The sequence below is a fragment of the Callithrix jacchus genome, chromosome 15 (assembly GCF_049354715.1).
Source record: "Callithrix jacchus isolate 240 chromosome 15, calJac240_pri, whole genome shotgun sequence".
NCBI lineage: Eukaryota > Metazoa > Chordata > Mammalia > Primates > Cebidae > Callithrix > Callithrix jacchus.
Window position 1 is genome coordinate 15,362,744 of NC_133516.1, and position 27,213 is coordinate 15,389,956.

Below are 27,213 nucleotides of genomic sequence, written 5' to 3' on the forward strand. Positions count from 1 at the left end.
AAAAACACAAGGTTGGCTTCCCACCAAAACACAAGGTTCCCAAATAGAGCCTGAGTCCCGGAGGGAGAGGAGATCTAGCTAAAAATAGCTGTGACGTCCAAAAGTTGATTTTCTTCTCCCCCTCGCCTTTTCGTTTTTTCAGTGAGTTCACCTAAAATAGCCTGGCAATAGATTTTTCGCCCTTTAAGTGGAAAAAGAAAACAGCTGGAGAGGTCAAGAGATGAAGTTAAGCTTCTAAGAAGCCTGAAGTTTCCACCCAAAAGATGAGGGAGTGATGGTTCTGTCCTCTCCCGGGTGAAGATTGCCTTCCTGAAGAGAAGGGCCAAGGCCTGGGGCTTTTCAGGGAATGACATGAGCTCCCGTGGCCCAGTGGACACATACAGGCGGTGACCAGAGGCTGGACTGGCATCCAGGTCACCAAAGGGCAACTTGGCCTCCAGCTTGAGGGAGGATGCCAGGCTCTGCGGTCCAGCCCTGAGGCTGGCATTTCAGGAAACCTAAGGATAATTTCTGTTTGGGAGGCAGCATCTCAGGCTGTCTTACTCAGCCGGTAACCACAATGGGTCAGAATCAAGATGTCTCATCATCACCAGCAGAAAGAGCCCTAACATGAGGAAGTAGGGCTTACCTACAGAGAGGGCCAGTGAGGGAGATGCCCCCCCATGCCCTGCCGGGGGCAGTCAACTACTTAGAAATACCTAGGGAATTCCCTTCTCTGGGAGGGTTTTCCATTTTTCCACCCTTGCCTCGGAAGGAGAATGAATGTCTTCTTCCTCTTTGCTTCCCCGTCTCTGGCCTATGGTCCTCACTTCCTTGGGGTAGCCTGACTCAGACTCCTCCTGGAGTCCTCATTGAGACAGACTACCTTGGGGACCCCTTTGAAAGACAAATCCCGAGCCAGGGCTGAAAGCAGAAGGAAAAAGAGGCAACGCTGCTCCCTTACAACCAAAGCAATCACAACAGCTGCTTGAGGCTGTGTACTTACAATCCCTCAGATACAAGCAGTGCTTTGTATTTTGCAGTGTTGCCATCTACAGTATCTGATTTAACAACGGCAAAAGGGGCTTGGCGTGATGGTTCACGCCTGTAATCCCAGCACTTTGGGAGGTTGAGGCAGGTGGATCACCTGAGGTTGGGAGTTTGAGACCAGCCTAACCAACATGGAGAAACGTCATCTCTACTAAAAATACAAAATTAGCCAGGCATGATGAAGCAGGCCTGTAATCCCAGCTACTCGGGAGGTTGAGGCAGGAGAATTGCTTGAGCCCAGGAGGCAGACGTTGCGGTGAGCCAATATTGTGCCATTGCACTTCAGCCTAGGCAACAAGAGCGAAACTCCATCTCAAAAAAAAAAACAAACTGCAAAAGGGATGAGGTAGAGGATTCATTCATTCATTGAGCAAATATTGCCACTTCTATTTGACAACTAAATAAACTGAGGCTCAAGAAGCTGACTGACTTGTTGCCCAAAGCTATACAATCAGTAAAGCTATACAGTCAATCAATTTTAGACAGAAAGTCAAATCCAGGTGTCTGTCTTCCAGTTCAGGGCCTCTTCACTACCTTGCAAAACTTTTTAGTTGGGTAGACATATACTCCAGAGGGGGTGTCCCAGGTGAAATTCACTACAGACAATGAAGACAAACGTGATTGATGTCTGAAGGTCCGGGGTGCCCCACTGCCAGCATTCCAATGCTGCCACTTACCAGTGTGTGAACCTGGGCAAGAACCTCACCTCTCTGATGGGGTCACCACACACGACGGTCAGGATTAAGTCAGAGAGTATATGTTAAGTCTGTAATACAATGCCTGGCACAGAATAAACACTCAATAATTTTAGCAGCTTTATTACCATTATTTTCATAATGTTCATGGTACAGAGCCTAGTATCAATTTGGCAGACTCAGAAGCCTGGTTTTGCCAAAGTACTGAGAATGAATTTGTCTCCAAGATTGATATGTCAAGCTAGAAGAGAGATATGCACTTTCCAAGGTGCTGTGTTCCCTGTGGAGTGAAATCTGTGTTCTGCCCAGTACAGGCTTCTTTCCCTGAGACAGGTGGATCGAAAGGGTTTTGTGAGCTTGGCAGCTGAGCAGGTGCTTGTCAGAACCCAAAGGTTAATGGCATTGGGCTAAGTTGACTGCCATCTTCACCATATGGGAAACAGCCACCTTTTGCCCACCCACTGAGGCACTCATTCATTCAACAAGTGTTTTTTGAGCTCATGCTGTGTGCCAGGCACTGCACTGGTACAGGAGAGAAGGTGGGAAATAGGACAAGCTCCTGTCCTCATGGACGTTCTAGGACCAACAGGGCAAGCATTCCCTCTGTCCCCCATCGGTGGTGCTGGGAGTGGGCAGGACTGAGGTTTGCTTCCTCTTCTGTCTACACTGAGCGGCCCTCCTCCTGATGACACAGAGGTTTCTTGGGATATGTTAATGCCATATGTCCCTGAGGATGAAATGTGGATGCCAACATATCATATCTCTCCTTGGATGCTGGCAGTACCACCTCACTCTGGGCCAGACCCAGGAAGATAACCCCATAGCTCACTGTTGTGGGGCACGTGTCCTGCACCTGCTCCCCAATTCTTTTCACTTGGCCACATTGCCCTGCTGTGGTCCCTCCTCAGTGCCCAGCCTGTGGCTGTCCCATAGCTCTCTCGCAGCTCCCCATACTGGCATCCCACAGTCTCTCGGTGCCTAGGGTTCTCTCCCCAGACAGTCCTTTAGAACCCCTCTCTGTTTTCTTCTATGCCCTCCCAGCGAGCTTTCCCTCCCAGAGGGAGTTTCCTTTCTCTCCAGGCTGCCCCCTGCCCCTCCCCTGTTCTCTCTCCTTCCCCTGCTGCAGGCCTTTCATGCTCCTGGTCTTTTTGACCCCTGCCCTTTCCCTCTTGGGGGCAACCCTTTCTTTCTGGTCCAGAATCTTTCCTAATTTTCATACGCATATTTTCCCTCTTGCATAAGAGCTTCCTTTTCAATATTTTTAAAAATTAAAAAGTATATGTGTAGGGGTCATCTATTTAACGGGAAATACTAAGCCAATAATGGTATAGAGAAAGGCAGATATTTTGAGATTTGAGAAGATGGGACAAGGATGGAAGCTTGAGGAATTATTTAAACCAGTCAATCTGGAGCTGGCTTCCTCTGCCTGACCTATTCCTTCCTATGAAACCACAATAAGAGCCCTTGCCCAGTTTACCCTCCCTCTGCCTCCTGATGTTTCCCCGCGGCCCCTCCCCACATGGCATGGCATGCCCTTCCTTATGGGTGGGAACTGTGACAAACTATCTTTTTTTTTAGATGGAGTCTCTCTCTGTTGCCAGGCTGGAGTGCAGTGGTGCGATCTTGGCTCACTGTAACCTCTACCTCCCGGGTTCAAGTGATTCTCCTATCTCAGCCTCCCAAGTAGCTGGGATTACAGGCATGTGCCACCACGCCTGGCTAATTTTTGCATTTTCAGTAGAGACAGGGGTTTCACCATGTTGGCCAGGCTGGTCTCTGGTGATCCGCCCGCCTTGGTCTCCCGAAGTGCTGGGATTACAGGAGTTGAGCCACCACTCCAGGCCAATACATTATATTTTGAAATAATGCCATTTATTATTTACTCTGTGCCAGGCAAGAGAACAACTGATTTAGACACATAGTCTCATTGCATCCTCACAATCACCCTATCAGAAAGGTTCTGTCATTAACCCTGTTTTGAAGATGAAGAATCATAGTCCTAAAGAAGTGGGGTCACCTGCAAGTGGCATAAGGCAGGTTGTGAACCCACATCTGCCTGATTCCAAAAACCACATGCTCTTAACCACTATACTCTATTACCCTGTAAGGAGTGCCTACTGGTTGCCAAAATACAGCATACAAGAGAAGGAGCCAAGACCATTCCTAGGGACTCTGGACCACAAGGGAAATGCCTTCCTTCCCCAAGGCCCTGGAGACGTCCTTGGCTGCCTCCTTCTCACTGTGCTCTTGACCTTGCCTACTCTCGGGCAGTATCCAAAAGACCCAGAGAACACATTTCCCCTATTCCACATCTCTCAGGCCAAATGAGGAATTACAAACAAACCGTATTAATTCATCTGTGAACTCCATCCAAGCCTCTGGCATACATAGTACCCGGCAATATTTTACATGATATATAGCACCTAAAGGGCTCTATTAAAAAAATATATTAGAGGATAGATGGGTGGATATGGTCCCCATGCTAGGCAGGGAGTGTTCCCAGGGAGAACTGTAGCTGCAGGGAATGGGACTTTTCCTGACTGCCCTGTGAGATCACGAATTTAGAGCACATCGGTGTGACAGTACATTTCCTTTGAAATGCAACTCAAAATCTACTTCCTCCAGGAGGAATGCCAAGTGTCGTCCCAGGACAGGACAAGTAGTACTTCACAGGAGATGGAAGCTAGAGGGTGGAAATGCTATCATTGATCCACCAAGCAGCAGGTGTGGGGGCGCTCGCTCCCAAAGGGCATGGCTAGGAAAATAAACAGCTCTGGGTTGCTCTCCTCCCTGTGTCCCTGCCACGACTGTGAAGGGCTAAGAACACAGCAGAAAGAGGTTCCAGTTCATTTACAAGCCTCGGCTATTTTTAGTTCATCGATCCCTGGGGGTAGTTGGGGGGGCCTTGCAGAGCTCATGGTTCAGTTCGAGGCAAAAGCTGGGGGAAGCTTTAGAATTCTTTTCATAGAACAGGTACTGTGCTTGCTATGCACCATCCAGCCTCTGGAGGCCTAACCGCTTTTCTTGGGGCAGGAAGAAGGAGCAGTGTCAGGGGAGGGAGGAGACTGAAATGAGAAAGGGAACGAGGCAAGAGGCGGTGATGCCCTTGTGCCAATGACCAAATTGGGTCAGAAAGAACAACCTTTTGAATGCAAGTCAGGAAATGTGAATCGCTGCCTCAGCAGGGCCAGGTGCATGCCTAGTGGGTACCAGCCCTGCCTGGCCAGAGAACTGTATGTGACTGTGCCTCTTGGCACTCTAGAGAACCACACCGATGACTCTCTAGAAGCATACTGGTCTTTCTTCCTTGCCCCGTGCCCTGTGGCCAGTTTGATTCCTATTATCAGCTGTCAGGGAAAGGAAGGAGAAGCTCAAATTTAAAGATGGATCTAAATGTTGGAAGAGGTGAAAACCATTCCCCTAAAAGAGATTACCTGTGGATTTTGTGAATTACTGGTTCCATGATCCCTATGCTGTCTGATTTTGATTGGCTATGTATAAATTGGCTCTTTTTTCATATTCTCTACAGCCCCTGCAAGTAAGAAAAAATTGTTACCTGGCTTTTCTCCTTCTAAGTGTAGGCTGCTTGATTTAAGATCTTTTGCAAAATTGTCTTTGTTCCAAGGAGTTTTAAGCAATAAGGTGAGGCATAGTAGTAACTCAATAGATGTTGAGTTGATTTGTGTTACTAAGAAGTTGTGTGTAAATTGCATTTTTGAATTTTTGGAAACCAAACCATATTGTAAATGTCCTGGACAGTTCAACAGTTACAAGATTCCTCTGGCGAGTCCTATGCAGAAACCACCTCTTACCCGAGTCACTCAGCAGCATTTGATGCAGTCACTCATGGCATCCTTCTTGAAACAACTATGATTTCTTGACCCTCATACTCACCTGGCTTGCCAGGGTCCTTCTCAGGCTCCTCTGCATCCTCCTTGCCTCTATCAGACCTCAGACCTCAGTGTACTGGAAGGACCTATGTTCTACCTTCATTCCTCCTGGCATTTCCTCCTTCCTAGAGAAATCTGGAGGATGCCCATCCTGGCACTCTAATGACTCCCAAACTTTTTCTTTCTTTCTTTTGTTTTTGACAGAGTCTTGCTCTGTTGCCCAGGCTGGAGTGCAGTGGCATGATCTTGGCTCACTGCAGCCTCCACCTCCCAGGTTCAAACGATTCTCCTGCCTCAGCCTCCTGAGCAGCTGGAATTATAGGCACCTGCCACCACGCCTGGCTAATTGTTTTGTATTTTTAGTAGAAACAGGGTTTCACCATGTTGGCCAGGCTGGCCTCAAACTCCTGACCTCAGGTATCTGCCCACCTTGGCCTCCCAAAGTGCTGGGATTACAGGCGTGAGCCACTGCACCTGGCCAACTCCCAAATTTCTATCTCTAGCTAGATCTCTTACTGAGTTCTAGATGTGCAAACACCACTGCCTTCTGCATGTCATCGCCTGCCTGTCTGTTAGGCAGCTCAAACTTAACAAGGACAAAACTGATAGACTGCTTTCTGTCCCTCAAAATATATGTCTCTCCTAGTGTTCCCCATTTCAGTATATGTGGTATCATCAATCCAGCTGCTAGAGCCAAAAACCCAGCAATCATTCTTGATTGTCTCGTTTTCATCCCCGTTACCCAAGTCATTTGTAATCCTGCTGGTTCTAATGCAGTGTATAATCAGAATCTGGTCACTTCTCAACACCTCTGCCGTTCTGACTTTGCACTACTGCCATCCGTCACTGGACTATTTCATCGTCTTTTTTCCCAGGTCCCTGCTTCCTCCCTTGAGCTTCCAGTCCCTCCTCCATAGAACAGAGCAATCCCTTTAAAAATGTAAATCAGACTCTATTACTCCTCCGCTTAAACCCCACACTGAGAATAATGTCCAGGATCTCCATCAAGGCCTTCACCAGTCTAAATTAAGGGTTAACAAACTATGGCCCTTCGTTTCTCTCTCCCACCTGTTTTTGTAAATAAAGTTTTATTGAAGCATACACACCCCCATTACTCCCATCTATACATGAATTATCTATGGCTGCTTTGGCACCACAAGGGCAAAGTAGTTGCGACAGTGTTTGTGACCCACAAAGCCTAAAATACTTACTACCTGGCCCTTTACAGAGAATGTTTGCCACCCTCTGCCCTGAAAGGCCTGGCTCCTGCCTCTTCAGTCATGGCTCCCTTTACTCCCCGCTCAGCTCATAAGGTTCTAGTCACACCACTGCTTTCTCCTCCTTACCAGTGCTGGGCTTGGTCTAGCCAGAGCATCTTTGCACTTGAGTTCTTGCTTGCTTGTCCTCCCCACGGATCTCCACAAAGCTGCTGTCTCGTTACTTAGGGCTGAGCTCAGACGTTACCTCCACAATGACTATTCTAGCTAAAGCAGCCCACGCAGGTGAGCCTCTATCAGAGTATCCTCCTTCATCTTCTCCTTAGTGCCTATTGCCAAGGAAAAAAGTGTCCATGTCTCTGTTACTATCCCTGTGTCTTCATAACTCAGTATGTTTAACTGCAAGTATGAAAGTATGAGTTAATTATTTGTCTTCCTCACTGAAAGAGGAGGTTCCTGAGCACAGAGACTGCTTTACTCCCCTCTAGGTACCCAAGATCTACTGTGGCTGGCATATAGTAGAAGCTCAGTGCATATTTGTTGACTGATTGAATCTTTGTAAAGCAAATTGTTCTAGATGGTATGACCAATCAGATCTTACTTTGTTATGCAAATTCAGATATTCACATATCAAATTTTCTTGATGTGGTTTGTACCTACACATATCACTGCTGGCCGAGTATTAATTTCGAGAGGTACGTGCTGAGAAACCTCAAGTTTACCCTGCCCCCGTGGCTCCCTTGTAGAGAATACCTTTTAGTTTGTAATTAGTGGTAGGCAGGTAACAGCTGCCCACTGGCATGTTTTTGAGTTATAAGCAAATACAGAACACCTGTTCACTAATAAGAATCACCTGTTTAAGAGAGAAAAAATACATGGATGAGAATCTGCTTGGGGCCTTCAGCCTGGAAGGCTGTCAGCCACTGAGGCCCCAGCTCAATAGGCTGCTGGCCCCCCAGCTAGATCCACTTTGCTATTCTGCTGGTGTGTCTGCCTCTCATTACCTTCAGCAGCACCTGGCTGGGGTCTCCCGACAGAGCTGGTACTTGGTAGATATGTATTATTTTTGTTGTTTTAGAATTAATAGCTACCATTTATTGAGTGCTCACCACCAACTGGGTAGTGTACATATATAATCCCGTTTTAGTTCTTCTGACGACCCTGTGAAGGAGGTATTACTCCATTTATAGGTGAGGAAATTAGGACATGAAGTTGCTAAGTAACTTGGCCTGGGTCACACAGCTAGAAATGGACAGAGTCAGAATTTTTTTTTTTAGACGGATTCTTGCTTTGTTGACAGGCCGGAGTGCAGTGGCGGGATCTTGGCTCACTGCAACCTTTGCCTCCCGGGTTCAAGCGATTCCCCTGCCTCAGCCTTCTGAGTAGCTGGGACTACAGGCACACACCACCCCACTTGGCTAACTTTTTGTATTTTAGTAGAGATGGGGTTTCACCATGTTGGTCAGGAGGGTCTCCATCTCCTGACCTTGTGATCCATCCACCTTGGCCTCCCAAAGTGCTGGGATTACAGGCGTGAGCCACTGTGCCCAGCCGACAGAGTCTGAATTTTAACCCATGGCTGCATGACTCTAAATCCCATGTTGTTACTGTTACTCCAGGCTGTGGGTGAGTCTTCCTCAATGCTTTCCCCCAAATCAACAAATCTTTAATGCATTGGTGAATTCACTTCTACCATCCTGTCAGGCTCTAGGAAACATTCACACATCTCTGCAGCACACGCCAAAGGCCCAGGGTGTTCCCGTTATCTCAGATTCCTTCTTCACCAGAGAGCTGACAGAATAGACAGTTTTAAGAAATCGAAAACAGCTCCCCACTCTGATATTCTGCCATTAGTCACTAATGACTAATTTGGGGAGTGTGAAGATGATCTGCTCCTAAGAGTTTCTTGTAAAAGGAAAACAGCCTTGGGAAGGGTAGCACTTAATCAGAGATGAGTTGGCAGCTGTCTGTGCCTGGAGCCCTAGGGAGGAGGACGCAGGCAGAGAAGAGAGACGTTAAAGAGCTGAAGGCAACATTCGTTCATTTTGTCCATTTAATGACACAGAAAGATGCTCTCTCTATAATTAGGTGAATAACCATGGATTATACCATGGTGTGTACAGTATGATCCATTTTCCATATACATAGGAAGAAGACCAGAAGATTCCATACCTATTAACAATGTTAAGTCTGAGCAGTAGAGTTATGAGTGATTTTTTTTTTTTCCATTTTTGGTTTTGTCCTTCTTTTCCACTGGAGAAAGCATTTCTTTCAGTGGTGCTTTCTTCCCCCTCCCCAGGCCACCACTGTGGTCATTCTAGAACCGAACTGTTCTGGTGGCTGCCAAAGGGTCTCCTCCCTCAAGGCCCTCTTGGCTCCAAAATGTCCTGCACACAGCTGCCAAATTAAAACATAGCTCAGACTACGGACTGCTCGAGACAGCCCCTTCCCAAGCAGTCACTCTCAGGAGTCACAAGTCTAGGCACACTTTTCAGGTGGGAGAGGTCAGGAATTGCGAAGAGCAGGTGTGTGAGTGGCAGGTGGTTTCCCTGGTCACCAAGCTGTAGTTGGGGCAGAGCAAGATGGCTCTTAGGACTCAGGGAATCTGTAGTCTGGTTTATCCTCATCAGACAGCAGCTTTATCAATTGCTCCTTTTGGCCTGCAGTCAACCAAGCTAAGCAGATCACCTCAGGGCCCCAGGAGTGAGTGATGGGTCTAAGCCAGAGCAGCCCTCTGAGCAAGTAATGACAGTGAGCTTCCCCAGCTGGTTCCCAAATGCCTTGAACCCTTTCAGCACCTCAGTTTCCATCTCAGAAGCAAAGCAGCAACAGCAGAGGTAAGGCAGAGGCTGCAGAGAGGAAAGACCCCCCCACTCCACCCCACCACATGCATATAAACAAGCCTCTGGGGAGTTGGATGGCACTCTGGGAAATCGCCAGGGGCATTTATCTTAATTACACATTTTTCCTGTATTCGTCTAGAAAACTTTCACTGGAAAAAGACAGTCTGCTTAACGTGCAGGCTACTTATCAAATCAGACTGCAGCAGTAAACATTAGTCTCTTGCAGCTGGGTTCATTTCAGGGGGTGCAGACTGAGAGGAATCTGGGATAATGAAATATCATTAAATGGAAACAGCTTGTTATAAAGTAGGATGAGCCCAGGTTTGTAAAAGAATGTGAAAAATATAGATATACATGCATTTAAAAAGGAGTGGGATTCATGCAGCAAATAGAGATATTTATTTCTCTATGTGTATGTTTACCTGAACTATTCAGTATTTTCAAATATTTTTCTATGAGTAGGGCCAGGCACAGTGGCTCACGCCTGTAATCCCAGCACTTTGGGAGGCCAAGGTACCTGGATCACAAGGTCTGATGTTTGAGACAAGCCTGGCCAACAGGCTGAAACCCTGTCTCTACTAAAAATACAAAACACTTGTTGGGCTTGGTGGTGGATGCCTGTATCCCAGCTACTTGGGCGGCTGAGGCAGGAGAATCGCTTGAACCTGGGAGGCAGAGGTGACAGTGAGCTATCTCGCCACAGCACCCCAGCCTGAGCAACAGTGCAAGACTCCGTCTCAAAAAAAAAAAGAAAGAAATTAGGAGTAATACATGGCACCAAAACAGTGAGGCTCCATAGTGGTGGCATATGCCTGTAGTCTCAGCTACTCGGAGGCTAAGGCGGGAGGATTGTTTGTGCCCAGGAGTTTGAGGCCAGCCTGGGCAATATAGCAAGACTCCAACTCAAAAAAAAAAAAAAAAAAAAAAAGAGTAGGGGATCACAAAAGTGGTTATCTTGCAGTGCTAGTGAATTCATTATATAGCTTTCTTTTCATGTAAACATTATTAACATTTTAATATTGCTTATTTTCCTCCCCCTATAATTAACATCAGTTTGCTATATTCAAAAAGCTTCCTAGACAAATGTGAGATATCTGTGCCTTTGGGACACTTTTTGTTCACAACCAGTATCAGTCACTTTTGCAGGTTTGTCTTTGTAAGCCAAGCAGGCTGTTTGGCATGAAATTGTTTTAGGGTCTTGTACACCCAAAGTATACATGTTTTTTAAAATTGTATATTCTTGGTAAAGGTTATATTACCTGTCCTTATCCAAGCCATAGACATGTTCTGGGTATTAGTTATTTAACAGATATTTGAATAACCATAAGTGTGGAACGCCATGAAAGTTCTTGCCAACGTCTGAGGATAGGTGGTCAGGTGGGGTGTGGAGAGGCATCCGCCCAGTTCTAGTATTCTGATTTTAATAACACCTAAAAATGAGTATCTCAAAATTTAGGAATCTAGAAACAAGGGAAACACCAAAAACACTTGTAAAAATCTATCCAGGAAACTTTATTTTAGAAAGATTGGTATTCAAATTTTTTTAATCAAAGCAGAAAAAACACTTTTTTAAAAAGTCAGATTTATTGAATATAATTTTTTTTTTTGACAGAGTCTTGCTCTGTCGTCAGGTTGGAGTGCAGTGGCAGGATCTTGGCTCACTGCAACCTCCGCCTCCCAGGTTCAAGCAGTTCTCCTGCCTCGGCCTCCCAAGTGGCTGGACTATAGGTGTGTGCCACCATACCTAGCTATTTTTGTGTATTTTTAATAGAGACAGGGTTTCACCATGTTGGCCAGAACAGTGTCAAATCTCTTGACCTTGTGATCCACCTTCCTTGGCCTCCCAAAGTGCTGGGATTATACTCATAAGCCATCATGCCTGGCCTATTGAATATAATTTATATGGAGTAAAATTTACCTTTCTAGTGTACAGTACTATGGATTTTGACAAATGCATACAGTTGTATTACTGCCACAACAATCAAGACACATAGTACTTTTATCACCCCCCAAAATACCTTTGTGTCTCTTTGTAGTAAGCCCCTCCCTCAATTCCCAGTGCTTGTCAACTTCAAATCAGTTTTCTGTTATGTTTTGCCTTTTCCTTAATGTCATATATTATCCATTGTGTAGCCTTTTCTATCTGCATGCTTTTGCTTACCACAATTCAACTCAAGTTCATCTACTTTATTGTGTGTATCAATACTTTTTAAAAAGTTTCTGATTAGTATTGTATTGTGTGGATGAACTAGAGTTTGTTTATCCATTCACTGGTTGAAGGACATTTGAAGAACATTGTTTCCAGTGTTTGGCGATTGTGAATAAAGCTACTATAAACATTCTATTGCAGGTTACTGTATACGCATACATTTTCTTCCTTTTTCTTAATGCCTAGGAGTAGGATTGCTGCATCATGTGGTAAGTGTATGTTTAACTTTGTAAAACTGCCAGATGGTTTTCAAAAGTGGCTATACCGTTTTACATTCCCACCAGGAATGGATGACAGTTACAGTTGCTCAACATCTTTGCAGCATTTATCATTGTTTTTCGTCATTCTAATAGACCTAGACACTAGACTTACGGTTTTTCAAATGCATTTCACTTGCATTTCCCTCATAACTAATGATGTTGACATATGTTCATGAGCTTACTTCCCATCAACATTTGTTCTTTTCTGAAGAATCTACTGGAATCTGACAATGTGAAAAATTGGATTGTTTGCTTTACTATTATTGTTTGGAGAGTGAGTTCTTTGTATTAAGGACTTAACAGATGTGTGTTTTATGAATATTTTCCTCTATTCTGTGCTTATCTTTTGTGTTTTGTTGTTGTTGTGCATGTGTGTTGTTGCTGGTTTTTTTTTGGGATGGAGTCCTGCCCTGTTGCCCAGTCTGGAGTGTGGCCACATAATCTGGGCCCACTGCAACTTCTGTTTCCTGGATTCAAGCAATTCTCCTGCCTCAGCCTCCTCAGTAGCTGGGATTATAGGTGCCTACGACCACACCTGGCTAATTTTTGTATTTTTAGAAGAGGCGGGGTTTCAACACATTGGCCAGGCTGGTCTTGAACTCCTGACCTCAGAAGATCTGCCTGCTTCAGCCTCCTGAAGTGCTGGGATTACAGACATGAGCCACTGTGCTTGGCATTGCTTTTTCATTTTCCTGACAGTATGTTTTGAAGAGCAGATGTTTTAATTTTGAAAGGTTTAATTTATCATTATTTCTATACTTTTGATGTTGCATCTAAGAACTTCATCTCACCCACAGACGTGAAGGTTCCTCCTATGTGTTCTTTCAAAAATTTTGCTGTTTTAAGTTTTACACTTAGATCTGATTCATGTTGAGTTGAGTTTTGTATATAATGCCCAACATGAATCACATTTCTCTTTTTCACATTTGGATGTCAGTTGCCAAAACTACTTTGAATGACCAGTACTTGGGTTTACTAGGCAGTTCAATATAGGTGTAGTTCATTAAAATGTGGTTACCAATGTGTCCCTGGTGAGACTTTCAATCATTCCGTTATTCAAAGATTTCTCAATGACCTGCTATAATCTAAGATGGTTTTTACTGCCTAGTGTAGGAGAAATATATGTCAATAGTATATTAACTGTACTATGATACACAGAGTAACAAGCTGCATATGTTCTGCCCAAGAATAAAATCTGAACCACTTCATGATTAATGTCAAGAACCTACCAGAGTATTTAGGAATAAGCTATATGGCAGGCTAAAAATGGAGGCAATTGAATAACTGACCCATCCCTTTGGACAACTGGCTTCTGAGGGATATGACAAAAATGCCAAGTCAGAACGTTTGAATGCTTCCTTATAAATGGCAGGCACTTGAAAGCTATAACTCTTATAAACGACAGGCACCTGAAAGCTATAACTCTTATAAATGACAGGAACCTGAAAGCTATAACTCTTATAAACGACAGGCACCTGAAAGCAATAACTCTTATAAATGACAGGCACCTGAAAGCAATAACTCTTATGACAGGCACCTGAAAGCTATAAATCTTATAAACGACAGGCACCTGAAAGCTATAACTCTTATAAATGACAGGCACCTAAAAGCTATAACTCTTATAAACGACAGGCACCTGAAAGCTGTAACTCTTATAAACGACAGGCACCTGAAAGCTATAACTCTTCTAAATGACAGGCACCTGAAAGCTATAACTCTTATAAATGACAGGCACCTGAAAGCTGTTAAATGATGGGAACCTGAAAGCTACAACTCTTATAAATGACAGGCACCTGAAAGCTGTTAAATGACGGGAACCTGAAAGCTATAACTCTTATAAATGACAGGCACCTGAAAGCTGTTAAATGACAGGAACCTAAAAGCTATAACTCTTATAAATGACAGGCACCTGAAAGCTGTAACTCTTATAAATGACAGGCACATGAAAAGCTATAACTCTTATAAATGACAGGCACCTGAAAGCTGTAACTCTTATAAATGACAGGCACATGAAAAGCTATAACTCTTATAAATGACAGGCACATGAAAAGCTATAAATCTTATAAATGACAGGCACCTGAAAGCTATAACTCTTGTAAATAACAAGCACCTGAAAGCTGTTAAATGACAGGAACCTGAAAGCTATAACTCTTAAAATTACAGGCATCTCAAAGCTGTAACTCTTATAAATGACAGGCACATGAAAAGCAAAAACTCTTATAAATGACAGGCACCTGAAAGCTATAACTCTTATAAATGACAGGCACCTGAAAGCTGTAACTCTTATAAATGACAGGCATATGAAAAGCTGTAACTCTTATAAAGGACAGGCTCCTGAAAGCTATAACTCTTATAAATGACAGGCACCTGAAAGCTGTTAAATGACAGGAACCTGAAAGCTATAACTGTTATAAATGACAGGCACCTGAAAGCTGTAACTCTTATAAATGACAGGCACCTGAAAGCTATAACTCTTATAAACGACAGGCACCTGAAAGCTGTAACTCTTATAAATGACAGGCACCTGAAAGCTATAACTCTTATAAATGACAGGCACCTGAAAGCTGTTAAATGACACGAACCTGAAAGCTATAAGTCTTATAAATGACAGGCACCTGAAAGCTGTAAATCTTATAATTGACAGGCACCTGAAAGCTATAACTCTTATAAATGACAGGCACCTGAAAGGTGTAACTCTTCTAAATGACAGGCACGTGAAAAGCTATAACTCTTATAAATGACAGGCACCAGAAAGCTATAACTCTTCTAAATGACAGGCACCTGAAAGCTGTAACTCTTATAAATGACAGGCACCTGAAAAGCTATAAGTCCTATAAATGACAGGCACCTGAAAGCTATAACTCTTATAAATGACAGGCACCTGCAAGCTGTAACTCTTATAAATGACAGGCACATGAAAAGCTATAACTCATAAATGGCAGGCACCTGAAAGCTATAACTCTTATAAATGACAGGCAACTGAAAGCTGTAACTCTTATAAATGACAGGCACATGAAAAGCTATATCTCTTATAAATGACAGGCACCTAAAAGCTATAACTCTTAGAAATGACAGGCACCTGAAAGCTGTTAAATGACAGGCACCTGAAAGCTATAACTCTTATAAATGACAGGGACCTGAAAGCTGTAACTCTTATAAATGACAGGCACATGAAAAGCTATAACTCCTATAAATGACAGGCACCTGAAAGCAATAACTCTTATAAATGACAGGCACCTTAAAGCTGTAACTCTTATAAATGAAAGGCACATGAAATCTATAACTCTTATAAATGACAGGCACCTGAAAGCTGTAACTCTTATAAATGACAGGCACCTGAAATCTATAACTCTTATAAAAGACAGGCACCTGAAAGCTGTAACTCTTATAAATGGCAGGAACCTGAAAGGTGTAACTCTTATAAATGACAGGCACCTGAAAGCTGTAACTCTTATAAATGACAGGCACCTGAAAGCTGTAACTCTTATAAATGACAGGCACCTGAAAGCTATAACTCTTATAAATGACAGGCACCTGAAAGCTGTTAAATGACAGGAACCTGAAAGCTATAACTCTTATAAATGACAGGCACCTCAAAGCTGTAACTCCTATAAATGACAGGCACATGAAAGCTATAACTCTTATAATTGACAGGCACCTGAAAGCTATAACTCTTATAAATGACAGGCACCTGAAAGCTGTAACTCTTCTAAATGACAGGCACGTGAAAAGCTATAACTCTTATAAATGACAGGCATCTGAAAGCTATAACTCTTATAAATGACAGGCACCTGAAAGCTATAACTCTTTTAAATGACAGGCACCTGAAAGCTATAACTCTTATAAATGACAGGCATCTGAAAGCTATAACTCTTATAAATGACAGGCACCTGAAAGGTATAACTCTAATAAATGACAGGCACCTCAAAGCTATAACTCTTATAAATGACAGGCACCTGAAAGCTGTAACTCTTATAAATGACAGGAACCTGAAAGCTATCAGTCTTATAAATGACAGGCACCTGAAAGTTGTAACTCTTATAAATGATAGGCACATTAAAAGCTATAACTCTTATAAATGACAGGCACCTGAAAGCTGTAAGTCTTATAAATGGCAGGCACCTGAAAGCTATAAGTCTTAAAAATGACAGGCACTTGAAAGCTATAACTCTTATAAATGACAGGCACCTGAAAGCTATAACTCTTATAAATGACAGGCACCTGAAAGCTGTAACTCTTATAAATGACAGGCACCGGAAAAGCTACAACTCTTATAAATAGCAGGCCCATGAAAGCTATAACTCTTATAAATGACAGGCACCGAAAACTGTAACTCTTATAAATGGCAGGCACCTGAAAGCTGTAAGTCTTATAAATGACAGGCACCTGAAAGCTGTAACTCTTATAAGTGACAGGTACCTGAAAGGTATAACTCTTATAAATGACAGGCATCTGAAAGCTATAACTCTTATAAATGACAGGCACCTGAAAGGTATAACGCTTATAAATGACAGGCACCTGAAAATCTAAATGGTCATATGGAAATGCTGGAGAGTTGGTGAAAAGCCTGGTCTTGGAGACAACTCATCTGGCAGCTTCAATCAAGTCACTTCAGCCTCAGTTTCCACATTCATAAAGTGAAAACTTGGACCAGGTAATCTATGTGTTTCTTTCAGAGAAAAATTTGGAAGTTTTGTGCTACACTACTAAAACACAGATGGTTATAGTCACGTTAGGTGAATTGATGGATGCTAGACTGAAAGATATAATTATTGAGTTCTTAGGCAAATCTATGAGTGCTAAAAGAATAAAAGAATATCACTCATAAGTTAAAATTAAAGCCAGACTTACACACTACACACACACACACACACACACACACACACACGAGACAGGGTCTTACTCTGTCGCCCAGACTGGAGCGCAATGGTGCATTCATTACAGCCTTGCCCTCCTGGCTCAAGTAATCCTCCCACCTCAGCCTCCCAGGTAGCTAAAACCACAGGTCTACCACCACGCCTGGCAAATTTTTGTATTTTTTGTAGAGAAAGGGTTTCACCACATTGTCCAGGCTGGTCATTAACTCCTGAGCTCAAGTGATCCACCTGCCTCAGCTTCCCAAACTGCTGGGATTATAGACATGAGCCACCATGACCGGCCACACACCATATTTTTTTGAGGGATAAGGAGCACTCATGAGAAAATGAATTAATAGACATTAGTGATATTTTCAAAACCCTAAAGCAAGATCTGGAAACTTCTATCACAGTATTTCCCTTACATTAATGATAACTCCATTTTCCCCCATTATGACCAGGGACATGCCTAAGAGACAAGAAATAGAAGTCATGAAAATAAAAAGCTGCTGGGGAGGCTGAGACAGAAGAATCGCTTGAACCCAGGAGGCGGAGGTTGCAGTGGGCCGAGATTGTGCCATTGCACTCTAGCCCAGGTGACATTGTGAGACTCTGTCTCGGAATAATAATAATAATAATAATAATAATAAAAATACATGCACAAGACAGCTGTGAATTTCATTACCTCAAGAAGAGAACAGGAATGATAATTTGAACAATTTCCTATAAGAACTAGCTGGTAAACTTTTGGCTTCAGTCATCCCTTGACTGTAAGGAAACAAATGTTTTCAGGGTAATATCGTGGGAGAGCTGCTTATCATCTTGGTCTCGAACCCCGTAGCCAAACAAGTTTCCTTTCACATTCAACAAATCATAAAAAGTAGTAAGTTTTATATTGAGTTCTGAGAATCTCATACTGTTGGAGCAGCTACTGTATGTCAAGTTTAGAATTTACATTTGGAAGAAAAAGCTTTCTGCAGATTTACTTTTCCCATGCCAAGCACCTGACGAAAGGAAGAATTAGCTCCTAAGGTGGTGCCTCCCCTTCAACAGTGGTTCTGACTGTCCAGAGAAGGGAAATCTTAAATGTCCTGTTCATCAGCTGGGCATTCCTGGGCTCATCAACCCTTTTACCCCACTGAAATATTTAGATGGTTACAACAAGCATATAAGTGAATCATTGCAATCTCAATCAGAATCTAAAATAATGTCCTATAGCAGGCAACGAACAATAAAAGTAAAATTGGACTGATGTTCCACACAAACAACAGAAGACACTGGATGCAAAGTTCGGAGGCGTAATCACTTAACATACAACAAAGGTAACCTGATGCATATTTAGGTTCATGTGAGGTAACTGTGATTAGCACAATTAGGCTTATGGAATGAGTGAACAAAAACCAAGTGTTCAAATGAGTTTTTTTGAGAATCCCTTTAAGAAAGCTCTGAGGGTCCCAGATAGGCACAAGATCAGACGATTGGGCAGTGCTTGGTCAGTGGTGGCCGTGGCTGCACAAGAGGAGGCAGAGCTCAGTCTTAGATGACTCACTTGGGTTTACTGGACAGTTAAATGCACATATAGTTCATTACAATGTGGTTACCAATATGTCCCTCTGTGGCTCTACTTGGCTGACTTTCTCTCTATACCTGAATATACAGCTCTCTTAAGAGCTGTCTCTATCTCCTTTTTTTCTCTAAAAAATGAAGTTTATGAAAGCAAAGTGTGTTTCTTGAGTATGTCTTTATCCTTAATCAATGTTAAGGGCATAGGGTACATACAAAATAACAAACCCAGGTCTGCTATTGCTGTCCATATTAAGCCTTGGTAGGCTGCTTGAGCTCATAGAAAAGAGAAGGAAAAGACAGGGCAGGGCATGATACAACCAGGTACAACCTGGATTCAACTAAAAAAGACAAAAGTAGGGTAGGCATAAGTTTTGGGGCCAGCTGCAGAGAGAAGAGAATGGTTGCTCTCAACCTCTTTGAAGGAAAAACTTATGCAAGACTCCTAACTTGCTCACAATCTGCATAAATGCAGCAAACAAATTGGGTAAATTACTTTTGTCCTCACTGGAGGGATATCTAATAAGAATCCCAAGCTTTATTCTTTGGTAGGACAATGTACGCAGCCAACACACATAGGCAAAACTGCTCCGGTCATTAAAAATGATGAAATATATCTATATTCCTTTAAGAAAAACGGCTATCTGAACCACCTGAATGCTACCAGCTAACCCATTTGCCCCAGATCCTCAACTGGGACTCCCCAGACCTCAGCCCCTCCAGCCAGGGTGAATGATTGCTGTCATAATTACACTGATTGTGAAATTATCCTATCTGTTCTCGGGCATTGCTCATAAGTGGCACTGCTGACTAAGCCAGAGAGTTACAAAAGTAACCTGGTGCAGGATGACAAGGAAGATTGGTAGAGAGGGAAGAAAAGACTAGCCCAAGGTTGCCGGGGGATGGGGAGTGAGGGGCTGTTAATGCTGAAGCCTCCTGCGCTTGCCATATGAAGGATTCTGCTTGGTCCTGAGTGGCATAGCAGTACCCATTCACTGCCTCTAGGAGAAGCTGGAAGGAACAGGTCAGAGCTGAGAAGCAACAGGAACCCTGGAGGGAAAAAGTCTTACGTAAATATGAAAGAGGATTAAAAGCAGAAAAAGAGGATATTAATCCAAACCACAAGTGTATTTTCAGACTGCCAAGGTCCTGAACTTCTGCATCTTATGCACCTCAGTGTGAATAGTGCTTTTACCAAAGTAAGAGAGAATTTAGCTCAACTGAGGGACTTATAAGGGAGGTTAAGGGAAAAGTTCCAGATGGGATAGTATAACAATGCAGAAAGAACATATAATTCCTTTAAAAAGTAAATGCCACCAAAGGTCCCAATTTAGCACATGCCTGTGTATCCTTGGAACTCAGCGCACTTATAAAACATCCCTTCAGGGCATGGCATGAGATTTGACTATGCAGTGAGAGTTCCTCCATTTAGCATATATTTATTGTGTTTATGCATTTGGTCTCAGAGCCAAACATAAGCAGAGACAGGCCCCAGGCCAAACTTTTAAGCAAATGAAAATTTATTGTGACTACGTCTTCCATCTTTCTTTTCCCCTCCCTTTTCTCCTGTGGTCAATCTAACCCCTTCTGAGGGATGAGTGCTTTTGGCTCAAGTGGTAATTCCTTTTGCAGAGGAATTATGAAGATTATATTCCATTGAGGACCCAGAGAAGTGAATCTCTACTAGTGGGCTTTTGGGTGTCATCATAAGGGGTGGGAGAGGGCCTTTTGGGGGCTGGTTCACAGTAATTCACTTTTTCTGGGCTTGGAAGGAAGAGTTCCTCACACAGTAGCCAGGAGGTCTCTGTTTCTGATAGCCAAGCTCCAGCACAGAGGACTGGAGAGAAGTGATTGAGGAATGTCTTAGCTTCCCAGCAGGCAGCCACACAGGGAGGGGACCACAGAGGAGTATTGATCACTGACAAAACGGCTGCTGCCCCATGATAGTAGAAAAGAGTAAGTCAGCTTTAAGTCAGTTTCATTACTGATTTTAAATTCTTTAGGCTGAGCACGTTGGCTCATACCTCTAATCCCAGCATTTTGGGAAGCCGAGGTGGACGGATCACTTGAGGTCAGGAGTTCAAGACCACCCTAGCCAACATGGTGAAATCCCATCTCTACTAAAAATACAATTACCCTAGCGTGGTGGGTGGTGCCTGTAGTCCCAGCTACTCAGGAGGTAGAGGCAGGAGAATCGCTTGCAATGGGGAGGCAGAGGTTGCAGTGAGCTGAAATGGGACCACTGCCCTCCAGCCTGGGCAATAGGGTGAGACTCCATCTAAAAAAAAAAATTCTCTAGAGACTATATACGCTTTTATTTACCACACTGGGGATGAGCCAAGTCATCCACCAGCCCTGTCTGCACCCTGCCCAGCACACAGCTACCCCAGAGGGTGTTGCTCAGCACCTCTCACAGCTTTCCCTGGGAGCTCAAGTCTGAGAAGTTATCTCAGAACAAACTGACAATGGCAAAGTTAGGAACAAAGGCAGCGGTGAGGCAGGGAACTTGGGTCTGTATGTACTATGAGGACATCCTTCTGCCAGGTGAAAGAGAAGCGGACCATGGTTCCTGGCAGGGCAGTCACACTCTCCAAGCACCCTCCTGTTCAGTCTCTGGCGACTGCAGCATCACAGGAGGCCCTGCATGTGTCCTCCAGTTGCTAGGGTGATTTAAAAATAGCTTCTGCAGCTGGGGAAGGGGGCAGGGAAAGAATGGAAGATAAGTGGCCGTTAGCAGGAAAATCAAAGGCAAGGAACCTGCAAAGGCAATAATGATCCCTCCCTTGCAGGAAGGTGTCCTATGTTTACTGCACTTCTTACCCGAAAGACAATCTTTTTGTCCTGGGTCTGCTGTGGACTTTCTGGTAAGGATCCGCCTGCTTCTGGAGAAGACCCTGTTCACTCTGTGGACCAGCAGCCAGGAGGACACTGGCAGTCTCTGCATGGAAAGAGGAAACAGTCGGTGTTCAGGTTCAGAATGATTGTTCTGTCAATACCAAGATGCGGCTTTGCAAACTAGGCCTGTCAACAGGAGTTCTATCAGAAGGGGCCCGGGGGCAAGGGAAGGGTGTCTGGGACCATGCTGGGTACAGGGCCAGCAACATCTGCTTCAACTTTTTGCATTAGGAATTCTCATTTTCTAGTGCCAGTGTCAATGGGCTCATGCCCCATGTCAGGTAAGGCAGCCAGAGTCCTAGCCGTGTCGTCCTAACTTTAGGACATTTTCTCAGTTTAGTGTGAGTGTTTCAGGCCAAGTGTCCCAGTGAGAGGGCAGCTGATTTTTGAAAATTACTGGCTGGGCATAGTGACTCATGCCTGTAATCCCAGCACTTTGGGAGGCCAAGGTCGGCAGATCACCTGAGGTCAGGAGTGTGAGACCAGCCTGACCAACATGGAGAAATCCCATCTCTACTAAAAATATAAAATTAGCCAGGCATGGTACATGCCTGTAATCCCAGCTACTCTGGAGGCTGAGGCAGGAGAATCACTTGAACCCAGGAGCTGGGGGGTTGCAATGAGCTAAGATCATGCCATCATACTCCAGCCTGGGCAATAAGAATGAAACGCCATCTAAAAAAAAGAAAGAAATGAAAAAAAAAAAAAAAAAAAAGAAAAAGAAAGAGAAAAAGAAAGAAAGAAAGAAAAGAAAAGAAAGGGAAAATTGCTCGGTGAGTGTCCCAGGAAGCTGTTATGGCTTAAATCTGTGTTCATCTCTCCCCTCTCCACGTAAGAGACTCTACCTCACCATTACCAGGCTTTGGGAGATAATACAAGCAGCTCTTTTTTCTTTTTTTCAGGAAAGGATTCAAGACTCTGGCATTAAATTATATGAGAAATTTCTGGTTAAGCAGTTTTTCATCCCCTCAAAAGAACCACCAAAATAAAGTCTGATATTCCATTTTGTGGGATATTGCAAAGCTATAAAAAATTATACAAGAATAATTAAAATGTATAAAAATGTTCACAATAAAGTGGAAAACAGGTTACCAAAGAGTATTAATATAATCTTAATTTTTAAAATTATGAAGTATATGTATATAAATATTACATCTTGTCACATTACCTATATATAATTGTATATGTACATAAAATATAAATATGGGCCAGGCATGGTGGCTCATGCCTGTAATCCCAGCACTTTGGGAGGTCAAGGCGAGCGGATCACCTGAGATCAGGAGTTCGAGATCAGCCCAGCCAACATGGTAAAACCCCATCTCTTCTAAAAATACAAAAATTAGCAGGGAGTAGTGGTGGGTGCTTGTAATCCCAGTATTCAGGAGGCTAAGGCAAAAGAATTGCTTGAACCCTGGAGGCGGAGGTTGCAGCGAGCTGAGATTGTACCACTGCACTCCAGCCTGGGCCATAAGAGCGAGACTTCGTCTCTCAATAAATAAATAAAAATAACTAAATAAATATGATACCAGATTATTTCTGGATTGTTCAATTATAGTTATTTTTCCTTCTGTATGCTTTTATTTATATTTCAGGTTTTTCTATATAGAGTATTTTATTACTTTACAACTATCTAATACAATTTTTAAAATATATCCACATTACCAAGTTGAAAGTTGTTCTTCTCTTAGGCATGGCCAAACAAGGGTAGACTAGTGGTCTGGTGGCAGGAAAAGTGGCCTTTTCCTGCCTTCAGAAACTCCCAGAGGATGGAAAGCAAAGGCAAGTCTCCTTAGAGGTGGAGGGATGGACGAGATGACCTCCCTAGCTCTTAAATCACTGCTGAATGCTAATTTGCTCAGAAACCTTCTGGAGGGAATTATTCAGACCCTTCATAGCCCTTTCTCTGGTCTGGTCTTGTTTTGTCATAATCAAAATGTTCCTCCTCACATCTAACCCAAACCTCCACAGAGGGCTGTAAAACCTTCAGGTCAGCCGTAGTGGCTCACGCCTGTAATCCCAGCACTTTGGGAGGCCAAGGCAGGTGAATCATAAGGTCAGGAATTCAAGACCATCCTGACCAACATGGTGAAACCCTGACTTCATTAAAAATGCAAAAAAATTAGCCGGGCATGGTGGTGGGTGCCTGAGGCAGGGCAATTGCTTGAACCAGGGAGGTGGAGGTTGCAGTGAGCTGAGATCACACCACTGTACTCCAGCCTAGGCAACAGAGCAAGACTGTGTCTCAAAACAAAGAAAGAAATTCCTAATGGGCTTGGGAGCAAACAAGGTTCTCAGGGCCAGGGCACCCATCTAGAAACAGCCCAGGCGCAAACGCTGCATTCCAGGAGCCTGGGGTGCGGCCTCACTAGCATGTGGCAAGGAGGAGGGTGCCAGTTAAACCCTTTTACTGCCTTTACTTGTTTTCCAAGTATATACGGTGGGTCTCAGCAGGCTGACAAATATCTCGCCTTGAGCAGGGCCTTAGTTACCTTTTTCCTGACGCTGGACTTCAGTTTCCTCTTTTGTAAAATGAGAAAGTTATACTTAAACGTTAAACTTGGCTGAGCGTGGTGGCTCACGCCTGTAATCCCAACACTTTGGGAGGCTGAGGCGGGAGGATCATCCTAGATCAGGAGTTCGAGACCAGTCTGACCAACATGGTGAAACCCCATCTCTACTAAAAATACAAAAATTAGTCGGGTCTGGTGGCGCACGCCTGTAATCCCAGCTACTCGGGAGGCTGAGGCAGGAGAATTGCTTGAACCTGGGAGATGGAGGTTGCAGTGAGCCAAGATAGCGCCACTGCACTCCAGCCTGGGCAACAGAGCTAAACTCCATCTCAAAAACAAACAAACAAACGAAGTTAAACTTGAACTCTAAGTTTCCTTCTGGCTCTGGAATTTGACAAGAGTTGTCTGGAGGTAAACAATTGCTGTTCAATTTTATGGATGTGCCAAAGTCCAGTTTGCCCCCTGAAATCTTTGGAGTAGTGTGAACTACAAATCTAGGATCCAGTACATGCCAGAAGCCCAAGGACTGGGTCCAGCCCACAGAGATATCTTGTTTGGCTCACAGAGTTAGAAGGGCACAGAATTTAAGATGAAAAAAAAAGGCACTTACCAATCTTTAAAAATAGGGCCATTTTAAATAAAAACCTGTATTTCTGGATTTTCTTGGCAAATTGTAACATCTGGCAATGCTGGCCCTTCACGGAAGTCACCTTCTGGATTGATCTGAATGCTGGCTGCACCTTTGAAAGAGACGTGGGGTCTCCAGGTGCTGCAGCTACTTTGGTCACTGCTGTCTCCTGGACTCTGGGGCTGAACGGCAGTGGCTGTTCTCAGGTTTCTTGTATCAGGTCTCTGCACTCTTTCATGTCACCTCTGTGGATCTTGCAAGCATGTGAGTTTGTAACTTCTGATTTCTTGGGAACAGAGATCACCTTTGTATCCTCCACAAAGCTTAGCTTGGAAAGAATGTATAAAGGCACTTAATTTATACTGTTTCTAGCTGCCTAAAATGAAGGGTTTGGTAGACCAAGTGAATCAATCCTTGTGTTCAGAATTTTACTGTGTTTTTAGGTGAAGCACTCCCCTTCCCCACAAAGGCAAGGGATTTGCTCCTGAGTAAGCCCTTGGCTACCACAGGTCCTCCTCCAGGCAGCCTGACTTCTGGCCCTGGAATTCCTTGGAGTGTGCCTATGGAGGTTTGGCTTAAGTTTGGCTTCTCACTTAGGAGAGGGCTTGGCAGAAACCTCCATGGAGACAGAAAAGGGATTCCAGGCTACCCTCGTATATCACTTTTGACACTCGCTTTAAGACACAAGAGCATATTTTTCATTTGCCAGCCATCCAAAGACGGAATCCTCACCCTGTTTATTGATACTGGATTTGGATGAGCTGCCAGTAGCACAGAGATGGCAGTTTCTGGAGATATGATGAGGAGTAAGAAGTCGGTTTCTGCTTCTCTCCGTGTCTCTGCTCTCAGCAGTACCTATTTTATTGTTGAGACTTCTATGACCTTGATATTTCTATTCCCCTGATGATTTATTTGTGGTCAAAGTGAAAACATGCTTTAGAGTAAAACAGGTAGTTCAAAGAGTAAGTGAAGAACAGCCAAAGTAAATAACTTGAGGAAGACAATATACATATTTTATTTTAAAATAAAGTAGCCATGTAACTTATTAATTTTTTTGAGGCAGGATCTCACTACGTTGCCCAGGCTTGTCTCAAACTCCTGGCCTCAAATGATCCTCCCACCATAGCCTCCTGACTAGCTGTAGTTATAGGCATGAGCCACCACATCCAGCAGCAAAAGCTGTTGTAGAAGGGAGCAAGGTGGCAGGCTGTCAGCAGAAATTTCCAAGTGACTAGAGAAGTCCCCAACTTTTATTGTCATACATTTCTCTGTTCATTTGAGGCTGTGTAAAAATTATCTCTGTCTCAGCTCTCACCTTTTTTGTGCCTGCATTTTGAACTCTCTGTCCCTAAGTGCTATCAAACAGGTTTAAGCAGCCAAAGTATCTGCGATGCTGGTGCTTGGCAGTATCTTAAAGGGAAGGGGGAGCAGGTTGGAGAGAAGGAGGAGCTCTAATGAAAACTGTAATCATGATCATAGGAGCACCTATTATGTACTAGAACCTATTTAAAGGCAGAGGAAACTGACCCACAAGATGGATACGCCATAAAGAATTCCAACACCAGCCCTGCAGGGTAAGTTAATAGTTATGCTAACTGCTGTAACAAATCCAAAGTCTCAGTGACTTCACCCAATTAAGGTTTAATTCTTATTCATGTCACAGTCCACTGAGTCAAGCAGCTCTCCTGAGCAGTTCTCTTCCAGGCAGTAACCCAGGGATCCAGGCTCCTTCTGTCACACAGCTCTGCCATCTCAGAAGCTTTCACTTCCAGCCATGGTCTCAGGGAGAGAAAGAATATGATTGGTCAAACTGGGGCTTTATGACCAAGTCTGAAATTGGTATTTGTCACGTCACTTGATTATTTTAGATCCTATGGCCCCAAACTAACTGTAGGAGAGACTGGGAAATGTAGCTTTCCTTGATACCAGGAAGAGATTAGTAAGCCTCTGGCCAGTATCTGCCAGTATTGGAGTAGTCACTCCTTTACTGATAAAGAAATAGAGGCTCAGAGGACAGCAGCTGAAGTGGCAGCATTAGGATTTAACTTAGATATGCTTGGCCCCAAAGCCCATGTTCTTTCCATTGTATATCTACCTCTGCAATCAGCTCATAGGTATCCCTCATAAGCCACACACAAGAGAGGAACGTGTGAGCCTAAGCTCATTGCCCAAGCCTTTGTCTGCACACTTCTTCTAGTTTATAACCAACTGGCTTTAGTTCAGATTTGGTCATTTAAGCAAGCGCCACTGAGGCTGGGACACTCTATCAAAGAACCAGGTTCCTCCTCCTCCCATGGGGGTGCTCTCATTATGCAGGTTTTCTTTAATGTCTCCCAGTAGTGGTTTGTGGCTCTCTGGGTATGGATACTGCACATCTTTTGTCAAATTTATTCCTGAGCACTTCATTTATTTTGAGCCATTGCAAATAGTATTTTTAATTTTAATTTCTATAATGTAGAAATAAAATGGATTTCTGTATATGAATTTTGTATTGTGCAACACTGTTAAGCTCATGTATTAATTATAGTAGCCTTTTACAGAGTTCATTCTTTCTACATGAATGAGCATGTCACCTGCAAATAAGAACAGTTTATTTCTCCTTTTCCAATATGAATAAC

At 43.6% G+C, this 27,213-nt stretch overlaps 1 long non-coding RNA gene across 1 annotated transcript in view; it reads right to left on the bottom strand.

Annotated features, from left to right (window-relative positions):
* Positions 1-27,213, bottom strand: part of LOC128929703 (uncharacterized) — a 149,539-nt gene that overhangs the window by 3,456 nt on the left and 118,870 nt on the right. The window contains exon 4 of the long non-coding RNA XR_008476689.2: positions 21,383-21,500. This is a non-coding gene — a long non-coding RNA (uncharacterized LOC128929703). The remainder of the gene's footprint in view (positions 1-21,382; positions 21,501-27,213) is intronic.